This window comes from Rhinolophus sinicus, chromosome 3, assembly GCF_057876585.1.
Source record: "Rhinolophus sinicus isolate RSI-liver-muscle chromosome 3, RSI-T2T, whole genome shotgun sequence".
Lineage (NCBI taxonomy): Eukaryota > Metazoa > Chordata > Mammalia > Chiroptera > Rhinolophidae > Rhinolophus > Rhinolophus sinicus.
Window position 1 is genome coordinate 183648256 of NC_142503.1, and position 21409 is coordinate 183669664.

At 45.2% G+C, this 21409-nt stretch overlaps 1 protein-coding gene across 4 annotated transcripts in view; it reads right to left on the reverse strand.

Annotated features, from left to right (window-relative positions):
- STON2 (stonin 2) overlaps positions 1 to 19183 on the reverse strand; it is a 127173-nt gene extending 107990 nt beyond the window's left edge. For 2 of the 4 annotated variants that reach the window (XM_074327087.2, XM_074327085.2), the window contains exon 1: positions 19004 to 19182. The gene's annotated coding sequence lies outside the window, so the exon portion shown is untranslated. Of the gene's footprint in view, positions 1 to 16133; positions 16321 to 19003 lie in introns of those variants that run through there. The other 2 variants (XM_074327088.2, XM_019731112.3) reach the window with 2 other exon arrangements.
- Between the last annotated feature and the right edge of the window lie 2226 nt (positions 19184 to 21409).

Below are 21409 nucleotides of genomic sequence, written 5' to 3' on the forward strand. Positions count from 1 at the left end.
AGCAATCAGACAAGAAAAAGAAATAAAATGTATCCAAATTAGAAAGGAAGAAGTAAAACTGTCATTATTAGCAGATGATATACTATATAGAGAGAACCCTAAAGATTCCACTAAAAAACCATTAGACCTAATAAATGAATTCAGTAAATTTGCTGGATACAAAATTAATATATAATAGAAATTCATTGCATTTCTACACACCAACAATGAATGATCAGTAATAGAAACTAAAAAAAAACAATCCCATTTATATGGACATCAAAAAGAATAAAATACCTAGGAATATATTTAACCAAGCAGGTGAAAGATCTGTACACTGAAAACTATAAGACACTAAAGAAAGAAACTGAAGAGGAAACAAATAAATGGAAGGGTATACTGTGCTCATGGATTGAAAGAATTAATATCATTAAAATGTCCATACTACCCAAAGCAATCTACAGATTCAACGCATTCCCTACCGACATACCAATGTCATTCCTCAGAACTAGAACCTATAATCCAAAAACATATATATAATCACTGAAGACCTCAAATATCCAAAGCAGTCTTGCAAAAGAAGAACAAAGCTGGAGGTATCACACTCCCTGATTTCAAACTAGACTATGAAACTGCTTCAATATTTAATATCCTGGGAATCTCAGAAATGGGAAGGAACATTAGGTCTCTGTCTACCACTTTTAAGAGGCTCTGAACTTGAATGACAACATGGATTACTATGAAGGATGACCACCAGTTGCTGGGGTGGGGTGGGGAAGCCTAGGGAGGCTTCCTGGAGGAGGCTATATATACCCTGGGTCTTAGGAAGATGAACATCACACTGATTCAGAGCACAGAGCTCTACAGTCAGGCAGGCCAACTCTCCTCCATTGTTAACTGCATCATGGGAATGTCTCAAACACTCTAAATGTGAACTTCACCCAATGGTTTCAGAGATTCCTACAAGGATGGGGGAGAAAGCTGCATGTTAGACTTTTACCACAATGAATAATAAATAAGTGCTCTATTAATGTTCTCTCTTACCATTATTATTTTCCACTAATACACAGTAAGTAGGAGTTAGCCTGGTAAAGAAACAAGGCAAGAACTTGCTGATTTCATTCCTGTGGTTACGGCACTCAGGAAGTGAAAGTGGTAGAAAGGGGGAGACTGTAAAAATTTGGGGAAAAAAGGAAGTGGTAGAATAAGCTTCAGCGTGAGACAGGAAACAGCTGGCCAGCTGGATGTCAGGCATTGGCTGGCTTGGAAATGCCTCGTGAGAGAAGGTACCGGAGGCAGGGATGCAACGTTGGACAACTTCGGGACCCCATTTGTATGGTCAGCTACGTGAGCAGTGTCTGTGGAGTGTGCATTGCAGCGTGCAGCCGAAGGGGGCAACTTGCCTGGCTAGGTGCTCCAAGGATACCTGAACAACGGACACTATTGCTATAGGCCACCAGCCAAGGGGTCCCACCACTGATGATAGGTCCAAATCACCTGTGCTTTTTCAATACATAGGGGGCAGAAGTGTGACCAGCGCTGTCACCAACGTCTTTGGGCCATATGGACACCGTATCTGAAGGAGTCCAATTGTGAGCACAGAGTCTGAGACCATCCCAGTGAATCAGTGCAGCTTCAGGAACACGGAACCTCATTCTAGAAGCTCCTGCCAACACTCCGTATACCAAGAATAACATGAATTAAGAGGAAAATAGAGCTCTGGGCCACAGATTCAAGCTCGGTGGGTGGTTCTACTATGAAGTTAGCACAATGTAGATTTGTCTAGAAAACAGAGCTTTATTTCCCCAGGTAGACAGCAAAGAAAAAAACTATTTCCCCATCCTTCCTTCTTGCAAAGAAATGAAACTTTCCTCCTGGGTTGAACTGCCAACTCCCCTTAACTCTTTCCCTGCCACTCTAGTCTTCAGTGTCCCTCCCTCCTGGAAGACCTCACCAATATTCTATGTCACCTTGCACCCTAACACTCCCACAGTGCTGTGCCACGCAACTCCAGGAGGCGCCATTCACATGGGGTGCAATGGGAACGGTGCCCCCATACGTGAATGCTGCCCCCAGAGCTGTGCAATCCAGCAGCCCAGCAACAACACATGCTCTCCCACCCCACCATTCACACTTGAGAAAAAGCAGGGTGGGGGCAGCCGGATGGCTCAGTTGTTAGAGCGTGAGCTCTTGACAACAGGGTTGCCAGTTCAATTGCCACATGGGCCAATGAGCTGCGCCCTCCATGACTAAATTGAAGACAACAAGCTGCCTCTGAGCTGCTGGTGGGGAGGCTGGATGGCTCAGTTGGTTAGAGTGTGTGCCGCTTGAAGGACGACGACTTGACTTAGGGCTTAATGGGTCCTGGAAAAAACACACTGTTCCCCAATATCCCCCAATAAAAATTTTAAAAAAGAAATAAAGCAAGCAAGCAAGCAAGCAGAAAGAGAGACAGAGAGAGAGAGAGAGAGAGAGAGAGAGAGAGAGAGAGAGAGAGAGAGAGAGAAGAGAGAGAGAGAGAGAGAAAGAGAGGCAGGGAAATGTTTGTCAACATAAGAATGTCCAAACCTGTAGAAAATTTTTATGAGTTTATTTGAGCCAAACGGATGATATACGCCAAGGAGAAAGATCTCAAATGCTCCGGAGAATACGTTTTGCAGCTTCTTTCATGCATTTGAAATTAATGAGAACCTAAGGAAGATTACATGGAGGTGGGAGAAAACAAGGCGAGGACTGGATTACAGAATAGTTAACAAGATTATGTGCTATCTTGAGGGTAGTTACAGCTTATTTCAAAGGTGTGTTAACCTAGATGCACAGAAACAATGGACGGGGCTTGGTTAAGGCAAAGATAACCCTTTTACTAAAGAAGTTATATGCCAGGAGCATGACTACCTACCATGACCTGTCCAGTTAGGAATTTATGATCAGATCACCCTGTGAGGTTACTTTCTATAAAAAACCCTTTTTCCATGCAAATGTTGAAGGTTCAGAAGAGAACCTTGACTGGGAAAGAAGATGAAAGTAAATTCGTATCACATAGGAATCCTTGGGCTTATTGTTCATCCAGCAGAATAAAGAAACAACAGCGATAAGAAATAGCAATTAGGCCTGGGTGATTAGGACGATGGCAGCTGAATTGAGGGCAGAAAAGGTCCCAGGAAATATCCTAAGGATGTAAGGAGTGTGGAATTAACTGGGGTGGGAACAGGAAAAGAGTTTTAATTTGGGATATGCTGACATCCAAGAATTGTGAAAAAGAGGGTGGGTGGAGAATATGTAGATTTAGAGCCTAGAGAAAAATTAGAGGTAAAAAGTTAGATTTCAGAGCCTTGCAAAAAAAGATGATATATGAAACTAAAGGAATGAATAGGCGACCAATAGAGGAAGTACAAAGATTGACAAAAGATGGCTGACAACTGGAGATGGCATGCCTACAGGGCAGGGGGGAGGTGAGAAGGGAAAAAGGGGGGTGGGGGAGCAAGGTGAGAGTGCCAGACAGAGAAACAGAAAAACCAGAGGCCTCTGGGGTCATGAAGGCAAGAGAGAATTTTCAAGAAGGTAGGTTTCTCTAGTGTTAAATGCTGTAAAGAGACATTGGATCATCAGCGCTAGCACTGAGGAAAGTTAACTGGAGCCTAGCTCCCAGAGGGATGGATGTCTATGCCCTTTTTCTCACGGTATTGCCAAAGTTCAGGGCTGGCTACACAGAAGGAAAGCCTCAAGCATTAGTGGAAGAGAGTCAAGCAGCTGGACCGGGAACCCAATTGCAAGGAATTAATAATAAACCATGATTACAGTTTAAAGTTGAATGGCTCTTAATATAGCTTTGTAAAGCAAAAAATGACAAGTTTACATATTGTTAATCCCAGTGACAAGCTTCACGGAGGAAGCATGTTGGAATTTACCCGGCACAACCTGAACCACCTCAGAGGAGGGGCCAACAGGTAATTCCTGGGATCTGCCCTGCCACAAATTCTCTGAATGACCACAGCAAAACTGCAATTGCTTTCCATGCATTTATTAACTTGGGATTAATATAAACATATTTGCAAAGACCTTGAAAATACCTGGAAGATGGGAAATAGACTTAACTTGTCTGAAGCCCTATGTGGTTTTCACATGTTCTCCAACAAAATAAAATACCAATAAAATACCAAGCCAGTAAACACTACTTCCACAAAAGCGTTTTATCATGCATTCATTGAACATCTCTTGATAGGCATATTCTAGTGCAATTCCAGGGATAGTGAGAGGACTAAGACCCAGATCCTGCCTTAGACAGGGAGACCAGCAAATAAATAGACAATCACAACACAGCATGATTAGGGCTACCCCAGGAAAACCCAGCAGTGCCATGAGCACTCACAGCGACACCTAGCCCAGTCTTGGGTCGGTGAAGAATAACTGAGGAGAAGTGATACTTGGGCAGCGGCTTGAAAGATGAACAGAAATTAGCTGGGGACAGGGATAAAGGACATTCTAAGCTTGAAGTATGGCACCTATAAGAACAAAACAGGACAACACCCTATGGTCAATTAGAGGATGCCATTTTACTCAGCCATATCTAAACAGTTGTGTTAACATAGAAAACTGGTTTGTTACCAAAAAGAGTGTGCAACAGACATCCCTGGCTCTTACATCCATCCCCAGACCTCCCCCGTGCCTAACACCGTCCCCGAACACCATGCATCACTGACCCCAACCCCTGCAGTAAGTATCAGAGATACAGTAGGATCTGTAGCTAAGAGTAAGGTGCAGTGTAAGGGGATGACGGGACGGAGAAATGAGGCTTGAGTTCAGGGATAGCCTGAGATTCAGGATTAGTGTTAGGAATGGGGCAAGAGGCAGGGATGGGGTGATGCAGAGCTAGCATGAGGAGTCTGTGTTGCACATGACCAAGAAGGTTGAAGTATAACAGCTTTTTATAAGGCCCCCCACTCAGAATAGCTGTAATAAAGGTAATATGTTCATACAGAGACGAGGAAATGAAGGAAAGCACGTTGTTTTCTGAGCTACAGCTAATTCAGTTTGATTGATGCAATGAGTCAGAAGGACAGTATTCAGACAGGCGGCTGGGAAGGTTAGGAGTCAGGTCACACAGGGCCTAGCAGACCATGCCTAGTAGGTCAGGTTTTGTCATAAAGGCAATGGAAATCAATTAAACAATTTTAAACAAGGATCTAGCATGATTCAATTGTCTTTTGGAAATATCATTCCAGAAGCCATGAGGATGGTGGACTGGAGGGTGGGAAGATCAGCTAGTAATTATAGTGATCAGGCATTGCAAGATGAGGGAGAAAGAGGAAGGATGCTTTTCATGAGCCGTTTAAGATGTAAGATAGTCAAGACCTGGGGATAAAGTCTATCTGAGGCTCATTTAGATTGAGGGAGTCGTGATGTGGTGGGTGGGTGAAAAAGATTCTTGGAAAACTGGATAAACTTTCGTGCCATTCACCACGATAAGGACTTCAGGGGGAAGGACGGTTGAGGGGTGGTAGGGATGTGATGTGATGAGCTGTTTCAGACCCCGTGAGTTTAATGGGCCTGTGGGAGATGTCTGTGGGGCCTGTTAAATAGAGCGGTCAAGAGCTCAGAAGAAGAGAGATGAGCATTGATAATATAGATTGACAGGTCATTGAGAGCCAAGGGTTTGGAATAGGTCACCCAGCGAGAGTGTACAATATGAGGAGAAAGAAGAACCAGGGGTGGGAAGGTCAACATTAACATATTGGGCACAGGCTAAACAGCTCCTGGGAGTTCACTACAATTGCCTTCTCTTGTCGCCATCATGGAGGTCAAGTCAAATTCAACCTCTCATTGCAGGAAAAATCAACCTGGTTTGCTCAGCACCCAGAGGCGATATCAGTGTTCACTTCAATCAGTGAACGCTTCAGGTAATACAGTTAAAGGAGCTCTGGGTCAGCTCAAGGACACGAGAGAGGGGAAGGAGATAGGAAGCATTAGACAGAAGAACAGGGGTTGTGCATGTCTGGGTTTCTGGCACTTGGAAACTTCTTCATCTTTCTGCAGCATGGGCTTCTGGGGATGCACCTAAGATGTTTTCCACACTTATACTGATACTTCCACTACATACTCACACACATGTCATCCATCGGGAAGAGTTCTCTAGTCAGGGCGAGGGCCAAGACGCACAACTCAAACTTCCCCTGGGACTGGTTCTTAATCTTTTTTTGAAAAAGTGTGGCTTTCTGGATCTCTTTGAGATATAATTTAAGCCAGAGACCCTCGTCTCCAAGAAAATACACATACACGCAACATTATTTATAATAATTTTAGGTGCCTCACAGACATCTTTCCCAAAGCCCCTTGGTGAGTCCCCTGGGGACCTCTGGACTCCCTGTTCAAAGCTCCCCCTACAACAATTTCTCCAGCTCACGTCACTTTTAGATCTTTCCAAACAAAACAGAATCATTCCAGAGGCATGCAGCAGAAGGAAACCAGGCACTGTGGCTTCTACTGACCCTGAACTGATAATTCCTTATTTCCGTTTTCAGTAACGGGGAGGATATCTCCTTCCCTTTTCTAAGAATCCCTCCCCTCCCTCTTCCCCCAACAAAACAGACACACAAGCATAAAACCAAAACAACCCAGCCAAACACTTAGACGCCACAGTGGGCTTCAGGGGCGGCGGCTGCAGCAAGACTCTGCTGATGACCACGTTATCCTCATGAAGCAGGCCCCTCCTAAACAAGAAACATCCCAAGTTCATGTCTGCTGACTGAAGGGAGGGCACGTGGGTGTCTCCAACTGCCAGGGGCAGCCGCCAGGAACAGGGATACGCTGGGTGGGCTTGGCACAGTCTGGCAGCCAAGTAACTAACTGTTGGCTGAGGGCTGACTCTGCTTTCATAGAGCAGGGGCTTGGATTTTGGTGGGTGACAGGCACTGCTGACACGGGGTACTTCTCTATAGATTGTAAATTTAGAGAGCAGATACGTCAGGAAGTGGTATGACTTGCAGGACAAAATAATGCCCCACATTATAAAAAAAATGTGAGCAACTTAACACCTTCAAATGGTGACAATTCACCCATTTCCACACTCCCAGTGTATTTCCTTCATTTAAATTTATTTTTCTAATTTATATCTATATATCTATACATCTATTCGTATACAATGAATTTAAAAAGGGGTACACTCTCACTAAGGAAAATTTGGAAAATATAGCATAACAACTGGTGTACTTCTGAAAAGATGTGATTTCTAAAAATTCTCTTTGCATGTACCTTTTCAGCTTCCCAGGGACACTTCTATTGTTTCAGGGTGAGGCATTCCTTTTTTGGAGGGGGAGGCTGTCACCACAGACAAATGGGACAGGATCCTTTGACCTTGTGACTCCCTGGGCTCTCATCTCATGGCTAAGAATTATTTATTCTATTGTTTTTTCCAAGCGGGTGGAAATTTCCCACAGTTTATGCCTATTCTCTTTACTTCCTCAACCTGAAAGGCCAGAACGAAAATTTTAATCACTGGAAGCTCTTTCCTATTAATTTTTCTACTTTCGTATTTCTAATGTTTGCTTTCAGCCCTCACACCACCCCCCTCCAGCTGGAAAAGGCTTCTCAAAAATTCTAGTAGAGATGTAGGAACCAACCACACCGTTACGTATATTTGGTCCCGCCACCACTAACAGTAGTATTTCTTTTTGGGAGACATCTCCCTGACAGTAACTCCTGTAAAACAGAAAAGCCACAAATTCAAGGCATAGAAGCCATAACTGCAACACAGCAGACATACTAATTAGAGAATTGAGACGCAAGACTTCAGCATTTGGGCCTCCATAGCTCTGTATTCTTTAGCTCTGAGAGGGAGACATTTTTAAAACACAGATTCAGAATCATATTATTTGCTGAGCGAAATCAAGTGTCTTAGATGCCTTTTCCAACCAAGCGTAAAATTTGAATTTATAGCAGGAGAGAGGATCAGTGTGTTTATTAGAAAAGAGGGAGAACCTTCTTACCTCGCTCACAGTGGTAAAGAACACATACGAGGTTAGTTTATACAATATTGAAACACTGTCACTGCCAGGGAAATCCGTTTTTTTTGCATTTCAATTTTCAGGTCTCTGAATGCTTATGCATCTGTGATTCATGTACCAATTGCCAGACACAGGCCAGACTTGATCTCTGGATGTAGTGTCTCAATTACAGAGGAAGCATAAGTGGCTGACCTATGTGTGTGGAATTTATTGCAGTATCTCCTTAACCACCGTCTTTTATTTTTAATAAAAAGAAGGAAAATAGTAGCAATATGGGCTGGATTAACATGTGGTTTCCAGTTCAGGGAAAATTCAAAGGGCTTTAAAATGTGTGAGCTGTCACCGCTCCTCAATCCTCACACGCTAGATGAACAGGGAGAACTTTACAGTGATAAACCGAGGACCAGCTTCATAGCACTAATTTTCTTTCTGGCCTTCTAGGTTGAGGAAGTAAAGAGAAAAAAATTCTACCAGCTTGGAAAAAACAATAGCTGCACTCACTGACCCCTCAGACCTCTGAGATGGGCATATTTACTACCAGTGCCCATCTCAAGATAAAAACTGAGTCTCAGAGAGTAAGGAGCTTGCCCAAAGGCACGAAGCTAGGTAGAGGTCAAGTGTTATCTGACTCTAGTCTCTTGACTGAAGTCCAAGCATTACAGAGCTCAAATGATAAACTATCCAAAGAAAATGCCAGCATCAAATAGGGACACACTTCATTTTACACTGGTGAAGCAAAGAAAAGAACTAGAAAACTAGAGCTGGCTTGACTTTTCCACTGAAGCTGGAATGCCCCCTGGTTCAGCCCCAGGGGTGACTCCTTCTCTTCTGGGGCCACTTTCAGCCCTCACGGCTTAGATCCCATCTACAGCTAGAATCAGTACAGAGACGTCTCCAGCCCTGACTTCTCCCCTGACGCTTGCTGATGCCCACGGAGCACCTTCACTTCAATGTCTAACAGGCCTCTCAAACTGAAGACATCCACAATTGTACAACTACTCCCCACCCCCACAAACGACTCTACTAGCATCCTTTTCCACCCGAGATGATGGCAGCTGTAGCTTTCTAGTAGCCCTGGTCAAAAACATCGTCACCCTGGGCTTCCCTCTTCCCCGGACACTGTTTCTCTCATGTTCACTTTACAAAAAGGCACTTTGCAAACATATTTCTCATATGACTCTTTAAAATTACAAATTCCCTAATAGTGTAATAACTATGTATGGTGCCAGGTGGGTACTAGACTGATTGGGGTAAGTTATATAAATGTCTAACCACTAACACCGTACACCTGAAACTAATGTAATATTGAATGTCAACTGTAAATGAAAAAATAATTAATTAAAAAAACAAATCAAATGGCAAATTCCCCTAGTAGACTTAGTAAGATTTCATCTACACATAAGTCATCTTGAGTACATTTACTAAAGCAATTAGGTGAGCTTCTTTTATCATAGCATTGTCTACCTACACAGATGATCACTTTATTTTTATGGGTGATTTGATAAACACTGACCGTGTTTCCCTGCAAATAAGACCTAACCAGAAAATAAGCCCTAGCTTATTTCAGTATGACATCCCCTAAACATAAGCCTAATGCGTCTTTTGGAGCCATCCCGACATTGATCTCATAGTGCTTTATAACTCATTTAATCAAATACACTGTGCAATCCTCGTAAGAACTTTATGAGGTAGGTACTATTAGCCCATTTATTTAGATGAGGAAACTGAGGGAGTTTAAATAATGCCCAAGACCACACAATTCAAACCCAGACAGTCCAGCTCCCGAGTCCGTGCTCTTAACCACTTCACCACGCTCTTCCATCCATGAGACGTACTTATCCCCTCTAAGTGCATCAATGAACCTACTGTCTTATCTGGCTTTCTGAGGGCCAGGAACCACCTCTGCCAAGTGCCCTGCCAGGATTGGATGCACATTCTCTGTCTTCTTCACACGAGGCAACCACAGGACAGGAAATCAAAGCCCTTGGTCTGGTGAGCCCTGTGCTGCGACCAGCCAAGTAAGTCACCCAGCAGAGTGTACTGTGGGAAAGCAAATGACTGACGTCCTTGGAGTTGCTTCCCCACGGCCCACTCAGGGATGAGGAACTGAGCACCAACCAACAGCAGAACACGTGAGCTCCAGGGCCCGAGAGTGTGATGGTGGATGGCACAGCTGGGGGAGCGGCTGCAGATGGCACTGCCTGCCCATGCTAATTGGGCTGACGGTGAGTGACTGAGAGACATGCTGAATTCACTCAAGTAGATGTCCACTCCCCAAACCACCCCCTTTTTAGATGATCCTTTATAACAAAAAGGTTAAGGAGGAAGAGATAGTGCAAAGAGAAGGAAGTGTGCTTCAGCAGTCCTGCTGAATGATGTGAACCGACAGCAAAAGCAGACAGTTTTCCTTCCAGCAGGATCCCTGTGGGTGTGGCCAGAGAGGGCAGAGCCCGTTAACTTAGCAGAGCACTTTTCCTTCTATTTCCAGATACAGTTGCAGAATTAATAACAGTTAAATACCAATGAAGCCAACACTAGGCAGATAATCCAAGGGGGCATCACGTGCTGTGAATTCAAACACAAACATCTTTCTGAGGTTGTGCTGGGCTGGGAAGGTTCATGGAGGTGCAACCGCACTGGATGGAAGGTAAAGGTGAGATTTAGATGGAGCACTGGTTTTAGAGCTAAGAGATTAGACAAGGGGTTCAAATCCCAGGTCTACTACAATGTTTGACAAATTACGTAACTCCAGCCTCTGTCTCACTTGTAAAATGAAATGCTACTCTTCCTGACCTTACAGCGTCAAGGTAGAAATTAAGTGAGATAATATGGTGAAAACTGCTAGCAGAGGACCTGGAACAGAGTAAAACTCAATGAATGATAGCTACTAATAGTGATTTTGATAAATTCAATAATAAAATTTTTCAGACGTCTTAACTGTTCAGAGCCCGAAATCAAGGGAAATATAGGGACAAGGAACAATGTAGGAAAAAATTAAATCTTGATACCTTCTTTCAAAGAGAGCCAAGGTTAGGCCTGAAAGAGAAGGGTATAACTATCTCACCCTCAAATTAAAAGTAACAAGGTTACAACTGAGGGCCCCCATGGGGTATAATGTAGCTAGAGAAAATCCTAACTGGCTGTCCAGGACCCCAATGCACAAGTAAAACTGTATTTTTGATGGCTGTGGGTTAACCCAATAGACATTTAAACAATACATAACTCAATCAGCTCACCATCTATGGATCACTCTAGCCTTACCCACTTAATCATAACATTATAATTTTTCTCTTTTAAAACCTTAAGTCAGGAAAGACAGACAAATATATTCCGTTTCTAAAGCAAACAGAGAAATAAAATCTGTTTTCGTTTAAAACAACTCACTTTTTTTTTTTAAAGCAATTAGCTAACTTCAGAAGGCAGGCAGCCAACGGAGTGATCCTATCAAGCTGGTGGGTCTAGTGTCTCGCTTCAAAGTTCAGGCAGATTGGAAGCCACTGATAGTCCTGCTATATTGGTTGGCATTTGACATGAAAAGTGCCAAGAATGCCATTTCATTCAGATGGTGTGTTTGCACAGACCCACAGCATGAAAATGGGACTGTCTTTCAAGAGCCAGGGTTAAGCCTGAAAGAGAAGGGTGTAATTATCTTATCCTCAAACCAAAAGTAACAAGGACCTTTTGGGGTTACAACTGAGGGCCCCCCCATGTGGTATAAAGTACACGTGGATAAAGAAAACGCTAACTAGATATCCAGGGCCCCAAGTTCTCAGCGCCACCATCCCTATGCAGATCTGTGAAGCAATGGAAGCTGGACACGACCAAATGTCAGGGGAAGTGGGACCAGTGAACGCAGAAGTGCCAGGGGATTCCTGCATGACTTTAAACAAGTCACTTGACCTTCTGAGGTCATTTTGCCAGTGGAGAGAGACCTGCTGCCTGCCAGTTTGACAGAGTTTATGATAGGATTAGATTTTATTTATAAAGAGGTTTGACATCCGTAGCTCCAAAGTGCTTACCTATTAATAAAGTGAACATGTAAAGGTCAATCTGAAGTCCGGTGTTACTCATCTGCTAGTGCATCACACAATGGCTTTGTTTGTCAGGAGGTGATACAGGCAGGCAGAATATTTGGATTGGATGTGTAGATGACAGTCATGAAAGAAAAACTTTAAGAAGCTCAGAGTAGGGCCGGCCCAGTGGCTCAGGTGGTTGGAGCGCTGAGCTCCTAAAGCCAAGGTCGCTGGTTTGTTTCCCACAAGGGCCAGTGAGCTGCACCCTCTACAGCTAAGATTGTGAACAATGGCTCTCCCAGGAGCTGGGCTGCCATGAGCAGCCGGAGGTCGGTGTGTGCTGTGGTGGGCTACCGTGTGCTGCCATGAGCCACCGATGGCCAGCATGAGTGGCCGGCGGCCATCGTGAGCGGCCGGCGGCCATCGTGAGCACTGGCAGCCAGCGAGAGCTACCATGAACTGCTGAGAGAGGCCGAATGGCAACCTGCTGCCTCAGGGGTGGGGGGGCGCAAGGCTCATAATACCAGCACGGGCCAGGGAGCTGTGTCCTACACAACTAGACTGAGAAACAACACTTGAACAGGAGTGGGGGAGGGGAGAGGCGCAAGAAGGGGCAGGGGAAGCAGCTCAGACTTCCCTTCTCCTCTCCAAGCCTGTGCTCATTAGAACCACAGTAAACTTAGGTTCATTCCTGAAAAACGAGTGCTCCATCTAAATCTCACCTTTACCTGCCATCCAGTGCGGCTGCACCTCCATGAGCCTTCCCAGCCCAGCACAACCTCAGAAAGATGTCTGTCTCTGAATTCACAGCACGTGATGCCCCCTTGGATTATCTGCCTAGTGTTGGCTTCATTGGTATTTAACTGTTATTAATTCTGCATAAATATTAGGCCCTTTCTCTCTCTGGTTAGAGGCTGTGTCAGAAGACGAAGCATTATTACACTTCTCTGCATTCCTCATAACATCTCCTGAGAGCCATGCGCCCAGAAGACGCTCGATGCCATTCACGTGAAGGCACCTTCCAAAGATTTTCCCGGGCCATGAACAATCTGCAAAGTAGCTTCACACTCCTCACTGTGACTACATATCACAAAGAACATTGCCCGTCTCTTGCCTGTTAGTGAGGCCATCTGGCAGCACAGTCCAGGTTAGTATGGAGCCAGCTGGGGCTCCATAAGAAAATCCAAGGGACTTTGAGTTTTCAATCCTGCCCTTCTATTATCTATCTTCAGAATTTTGGCCAACTTTTCCCAAGTTATTGCATTTCAGAAAGACAGCAATAGCACTAGAAACCTGTCTCCTGAAATTTGTAGAGATGTGAAAAAAATATATGATAGCATTAATTCAATATAAATTCAAATTCAATTAATTCAATATATATGATAGCATTAATTCAATAGTATCCAGAGAAGATACTATTTATCTAGTGATTTGATATGTATATTTCATAAATATCAAATTGCTGTATAAATGCTATGGAATTGTAACACTTTCTAACAAATACGAGTATATTCAGCATTTTTAATCCCTCCTGGCTCTCACTCATGTCTAAGGTTTTATCTGCTGCATCTTTGAAACTTTAGACCATGTTTCCTGGAGACCTGAGATTGAGAATTGACCAAGGGAATGTAGCACTAAGGCTCAGCCTGCAGGAGGAAGGGAAAAGTCATGCAAAATTATCCAGAAAGAGAAACAGACAGATCGGATCAATGCAGTTGGCCTCAGGACAGAGGTTCTGGCTCTAAGCTTTCTCGGCCACCTCTGGCAGTAAGCAGAATGCTAGGGAATTCTCCTGTCTCAAAGAGCACACCTTGACGGTGCCATTTGTTTCTGTCAAATCTCAGTCAAGAAAAGGGTCCTTTCGAATTTCACTCACTTTGTTTTATAGCTTGGGCCCACCAAGACATTTCTTATTTTATACAAATTCAATATGTATAGAATTTCTAGTATACAAGGTTTGACAATTAGAGAACTTGTTGCGACGATGTTACTAAACTTTTTTGATATCAGAGGGATTATTCACTATGAATTTGTACCAACTGGATAAACAGTTAACCAAGTTTACTATTTGGAAGTGCTGAAAAGGCTGCGTGAAAAAGTTAGATGAAAATGACCTGAACTTTTCACCAACAATTCATGGCTCTTACATCACAACAATGCACCAGATCACATGGCACTGTCTGTGAGGGAGTTTTTAGCCAGTAAACAAATAACTATATTGGAATGCCCTCCCTCCTCACCTGACCTGGCCCCCAATGACTTCCTTCTTTACCCGAAGATAAAGGAAATATTGAAAGGAAGGCATTTTGATGACATTCAGGACATCAAGGATAATACGACAACAGCTGTGATGGCCATTCCAGAAAAAGAGTTCCAAAACTGCTTTGAAGGGTGGACTAGGCACTGGCATCGGTGCATAGCTTCCCAAGGGGAGTACTTTGAAGGTGACCATAGTGATATTCAGCAATGAGGTATGCAGCACTTTTTCTAGGATATGTTCACAAACTTAATTGTCAGATCTCATATTCTATCCACACCCCAATAAACCAATTTACACTCATCCCACCTTGAAACAAATATTTTAACCTGCTAGCCAACATTCAAAATGTTGACCATAAAAGTATTTCATGCAGTCACATGGTGTCTGCTGGGCAGGCATATTGCTGATTAACTGGACCCTGATAGAGTTCAAACTTCTGCCACATCCAGGATTGAGAAAAATACAGTATAAAGAAATCCTCACTATGCTTTATTTCTTGTGTCATGGTGTACACACCAACATGTTTTCTCCTTAACATCCGTTTTTGGAATGCTGTCTCATTTCAGGAGTGGTGAGTCACAGCTAAGGGAATTGTTGTGACTTGCTCCACCCACTGGTATAAGCCAAACCATGGATGATCTTGCTTTCTCCTGGGGTTATCATGCAGGGGGTTGATCACAATTTGCATGACCACATGGTACAGATGTGTACTCATGAAGGTGACCGCCAGTGAAGCGAGAAATTTCTTGGTCTGCCTATTTTAAAATTCAGCCAAATGTCTATCCAGTGGGCAAACCCAGTTCCAGAAGAAATTAAAACTGGGACGACAAGAAATGTGATGGATCAGGCTTGGAACACACTGACAGGATTGAAAGGTCTGGAGCCAGGCAAAAGGGTGTGTGCTCAGTGACAGGACGGCGAGTCAGGACAGAGTGACGAAGTGAGGGAATAAAAGCAGCACTTGTACTCTTCTTGTACTCAAATTCTGTGAACTCAAGTTTTCATTTCCTCACTATGAGCACTGCATCTGCAATTTAATATAAACCGAGAGACTCAGTCACTCTTACAGACCCCACTGTTCATGGCTGGAGTTGGTCTTCAGCAAATCTGCCACATGGAGCATGCTGAGACCTTCCAGACTTTTTCCTCTTTCCATTAGGCCCTTCTATTCAGATCTTTCCCTCAATCATGTCTTAACCTCTCCTTTGAGTTCAGTGGTTTTCAAAGTGTGGTCTTTGGACCAGCAGCACCAGCATCACCTGAGCAATTGTCAGAAAAGCTCATTCCCAGGCACACCACAGACCCACTGATCCAGGAACTCTGGGGGAGGAAGCCCAGAAATCTGTGTTTTCTCAAGCCCTCCAGGTGATGCTGAGGCACACTACAGTTTGAGAACTGCTGCTTTAGATATTATAAAATAATGACTCTCAGATGAGAGAGCATGTGCATTTTAGGAGAGGACTTGTAAACAAGACAAGCCACTCAAGTGCCAAATGAATCATTTTCTAGTATTGGAATCTCACGTCATGTGACAGATAGTGAGAGATTTGAGGCTGCTGTGTTAGTTCAGGCCCTCACCAATCTCTTGCCTTTGGTACCATACATTTCAATCTCCCCTTGTCACCACGAGAGATGTATACTCAGCCTGAAAATCTGATTGTGTTAAACTCTAACTTAAAACCCTTCAGTGGCTGCTCCCTGCCCACAGGATAAAGTCTCATCCCCCTGACACATAATGTAGCCCTTAATCATCTGCCTCTGGGCCACTTCTCTGGCTTTGTTTCCTTCTGTGCTTCCCCTCCTACTTGGCCAGACCTCACTGTCTGCAGGAGGTTTATACTTTCCCACACTACTGACATCACGTTTGGCCATGTGACTTACCTTGGCCAATAGCATAAGAGCAGAAGTGTTGTCTATTTCTGAGAAGACATTAAGAGCCGTATTTGTTCTGTCATGTTTTCTTTCTTCCCTTTCCCCAGAATGAGATCAGTATTGTCCCAGAAAGAAGCTGTTTTTAAAGCCTCAGTGGGTTCCAGAGTGAAAACAGATGAGAAGTAGAAACACAACTGACCTACAATGGACATGCAGCGTAAGTGAGAAATAAACCTGTGCTGTTGTAAGTCACTGAGAGTTGGGGTTTATTTGTTAGTTAGCCTAAAATGATAATTAGAGCACTTTTGATCTCCCATATTCTTTTTGTCTGGAATGTCTTCTCTCCTCTGCTCTACCCTTTCTTCCAATCCCACCTCACTCTTATCTGCACAAAAGACTGGCTCATCATGCTACACTCAGTTCAGGTGTTAACCCCTTCATCAAGTCTTTTTTTTCTTTCCCAGATATAACCGATCATTCACCTTTAGGATCTCCTCTGGATGTTACAGACCTGTAACTCTGTCCCTGGAATTATGCTAGGGTCTTTCCATCCATTAGCATCCTTAGAAAAACTCCTCTTAAAAAAAAAAAAAATTGGGGGCCGCCTGGTGGCTGAGGTGTTTGGAGCGCCCTGCTCCTAACACCGAGGTCACGTGAGTGGCCGGCAGCGGGCAGAGGGCTGCGGTGAGCTACCCACCGACGCAGGAGGGGGGGAAGGGGGGGCAAGGGGGAATTGAGTCTTCATTTTACAGAATGGGAGACTTTGGCTCAGAAAAGCAAACTTGTCCAGGTTTCCCAGCCATCAGCCACTGAGATAGATTTCTCACCAGGTGTGGGTCTGGCTCTGAACTGAGCAATCTTTTCCTGCCCCCCCCACCCCACACACACACCAGCAGCAAGCTTTCAGATCCTCCCACTCTAGTAGTAGAGAGAGTATATGTCTCCTCATCAACAACTGAAAGTATCTAATTAATTTGACACTTGAAAGATTTGCATCTGGAAGTGGGCTTCCTACACCCTGAGAAGATGATCACTTTCTTTAAGAGGATGTATTTATTTTTAAGGCTCAAGGGAATGGCCCTGGAAACCCTAAGATAACTGGGGCATTTTGTTTGTGCCTTCCCCCCCCCCCCCCAAGCTATGGGGGTAGTGTGCTGTGATAAGACAAGCAGATGCTCACTGGGATTGCCCTAAAGAACCTTTGGGAAGGTCCTTTGGGTTTGTCACAGGGTAGGAGGCTAAGCTGCAGAAGGTTCAGAATTCCAAACAAGTCTGCTACATATTGATATTTTAGGTTTTAAAAAGAAAAAAGAATGGCGCCAAATGTTTGACTTTTCAGATTAAACAAGAAAAGGAAAATGACACAGAGGCAAAGAACTGAACCAGACTGTCCAGGTCAGACATGGGAACAACTAAAGTGTTAACCGCAATTTTAGGTTTCTAGAGATGCCGGCATTTTATAGTGTGGTTAGACTTTCTCCCCACATCCCCACCCCACCCCCTCGCACACCCCTCCCCCACTCCTCTCCCTCTTTTTAAACTATAGAGGGGTAGAAAGTACAAGAAACTTCATATCCCCCCGCCCCAATTCAGCCATAGTAATGAAAGAGAAGCATTCAACCAAATACCATGATATTCTCTTCACACAACAGTCATATCAATGTTTTCAGGGATTACAAAGGTTTTCTAAGATACTAGCTGGAATCCATTTATTTGTCACCATTCCAGTGGAGCACCTTTTTATCCCCTCTAGGGATACATTACCTTTAAATGATACCATCAGTAACATTAATAGCATGTTTTCCCCTTCCAGTGTAGAAAGCTATTCAGAGCACCTCCAGTTGGTTGCTGGGCCAGTTTGGACACGTCTGATTTATTCTTTAAAAGACCATCCACTCCGTACAGGAAATAATAAAAGCCAGCATTTATTGAGTACTTAGCGCTGTGCTGCGTGTTTTTCAGGCATTGCCTCATTTAACCCTCAAAACAACGCTGTCAGGTGGGTGCAATCATTATTGCCACTTACAGATTAGAAGAGTGGGTCACAGAGAGCATGAAGGGGTCGACCCGCCTAAGAGAAAGAGAGAGAGAGGCAGGGGCCAGTAGCTGCCCAAGACCACGGTTAATGATTCACTCAGAGCCCTCAGGCAACTGCTTTCAGTAAGGGCTGCCGCTCTTTCTCTCTTCCTCTCTCTCCCTCCCTCCCTGCCCCCCTCCACACACACACACACACACACACACACACACACACACACACACACACACTTCAACTCTTCATCCCAGCGAGAGGCGGGTGTCCGGCAAATTGCTTGGCAACAGGCGGGAGAAACTCCATCCAAACCCGGGGTCCGCCGGGTCCAGGACGCTTCTGGGCGCTGTCCAGCGGGCAGCGTGCCTGAGAGGCCTGGCTGGGGTCCTGTCTCCCGACACCCCGAAGGTGGGGAGGAACGCCAAGACCGGGATTTCAAGCGTGGGTGGGTGGGTGGGTGGGTGGGGGAGAGGCACGGTCCCCAAGGACACCTGTTGTCGCCTCCCCACTCAGGCCAATGAAGACGTACTGAGGACCCAGATCTTGGGGAAGACACGCGTTGGCAAACGGTGTCTGAGTAGGGGTGCGGGGGTCGCAGGTGTCTTCTCCTCTCACCCCCGCCGCCTTAGACGGATTCACCTCCCCCCCACACACACACTCCTGTACACCCGCGGCGTTTGGAACTGTCGCGCCTCCCTGGGACTCTGGCAGAAGCAGGCGCTGGGGCACGAGGGGATCGGGCAGCACCCGCGGCGCTAGGACCTCGCGGCCGGCCGGCCCCCAGCCCGCTCCACCTGAGGGGCCCCTCTCGCGCCCGCACGCTCGCCCTCCCTCTGCGGAGCGCGGTTACCTGTGACGCCGCCTGCAGGGACCCAAGTATCCACCGAAAGGTAGCCGCGGCAGAGCCGGCTGGGCTGGCGCCGGGCTCCCCCCTTCTACCCCGGCCGCACTGGTCTCGCTGCGCTCCCTCCGGGTCGCAGCGCCGCCGCCGGCTCCCGACTCCGGGCTCGCTCCGCGCCCGCCGGCTCCGGCAGCCGCTCCCGCAGCTCCTGATTGGCCGCAGCTCGCGCCCGAGCCGCGCCCTGATTGGGCAGCCGAGAACCGGGGCGGTGGGACGGGCCCAGAGCCGCTGGGACCTACTCCCCGCGCCCCCGGCGTCGCAGCCTCACATCCCGGCTGCACCCCGTGACCCTGCTCCAGATGCTGACCCTCTGCGCCCAGTGGGGCCGGTAGTCCGAGCACGAGGCAGAGAGGAAAGCATCGCTGCGAGTAGCATTGAGGTGGCGGGGAGTGGGCATCGCCTTGGAGTCTCTTCCATACCCCGTGCCACAGCTGGATGGTGGGTATCAATTGCTCCTTCGGCCTCACGCCTACTTGGGGTTTTGAATACCTGTTCATTTTGATACTTCTACTATAAGAAGGGCGTAAGGCGCAGGGCAGTGGCTTGTAAACAGTGGGGGCTAAATTGGGTTTGTGGACTCAGATTGGACTTTACACACAATCTCTATGTAGTTCAACTTGAGCTCGCAAAGGGGAAGTGGCTTGTCCAAGGTCGTTATCACGTTAGGACTTAATCATGTTAACAAATTTTTAAGAATGAGAAAGATGGTGAGATCTTCATTTACAAGGAATTCATACCTAGCTAGGAAGATGAGACTGATTAATAATAACAGTATAATAACCCTAACGTTTCCATGGTGCATAGTATTTGCTGGGCACTTTTCCAAGTGCTTTACGTATATTAATTCAGAAACACAGGAAACCGCTTTCATAAGGATGCCTATATGTGCTGTGAAATGTATGGACAAGTGACATCAGTTCTGACTACGGAGAGACTTTCATCAGGAGGACAGACTCAGTCACTCCATACTGCGGTAAAGAGACACAAGTTAGAATAGAGAGAGAGATTGTTGGAAATTAAAATTGTTCACATCTTCCTTTTCTTCTTCCATAGTCTTTAGTCCTTCCAACATTTTCTCCCACCTGCACTGAACCTTTCTAAAGAATAAAAACAACCACTAGAAATCAAAGTGTCACCAGAACTTTGTTCCACCACTCATAAAAGGACCCCCCTCTAAATACTCAGACAATAAGTAGAAATAAGTAGCACAGTTTATATTTTAGGACCTTTGACTTTGGTTGCACTAATGTCTTGAAAGCAAGTATGTAACTATTTTCCTATCGGTATTCCCCCCTAATTCTATTCTATGTTGACAGAACCCTTTAGTGACAAATTTAGCTTGGTAGAGAACTAAAGACCCCAGTGAAAAGCAGCTTGAGCCACTTTGAACGGTCTGATTATTGCCCTAGAGTGAGCTTAAAGTCATTTACTTTGAGAAGCCCAAGACCCTAGAAGGAAATTAACTCAGATTCCTCCAGTTTATATCAATGGGCAAACAATTGATTCACTTTATATTGAAAAGATGGGAAGGGCATGGGTGGAGCCTCACCTGGTGGCACACATACTGGCTGAGGATGGTTCTTTCACCAGCATCCCTCTCCAAGCATCAGAAGCGCATGGAGACATCAGCCCATCATTCCAGTTACACATGTTCCATAACTGTGGCTTTTGCCAATGCAGACGTTCCATTAGGATCGGTTGCACTATCACTCCAAAGAAGAAAGGGTATTTCAGCCAGAAAACTAGGTTGACCCAGGATGATTTCTTAAATTGATCAACCCCGGGTCACAGCACACTAAACTCGGCCCTCTGGAAGGATGATAAGGGAAAGAATCTGAATCCTACAACATCCACTCTGGAGTCTTCTTATGGGCAGGAACTATTAATGCATCCATCTAGCTATGCACTGTCTCACCTAGCAAAGCTTTGCTTCATTCTGCCAACTGCATCACATTTCTCCTCCGGGGACTCCTACTTAGCACTCAAAGCTCAACTGAAATAGCCCCTCTATGAGGCCTTCACTAGCTCTCCCAGGAAAAGGTAGTGATGCACTTATCCATGCAATATCCTCATGACAACACTCAAAAGCAACAGCATGCTAGTGGAAGGTTTAAATGGCCATCCCTCAGGCCTGCGGCTTAGTAAATACAACATAGTAGGTACTCAATTAAACTTGAATGATTGACTAAAATCCCTAATAGGGTGGCATGAAGGAGACTGGAGCCAAGCCTCTATCCTGGTCACAAGGGCATCTTCCAGTACCAGGCTGGATGGACATTTGATGTGGGTCAAAAAGATCATCCATCCACTCCAACTGTGAATAGATGGTTTCTGTATGTCATTTTCTGTCAGGTA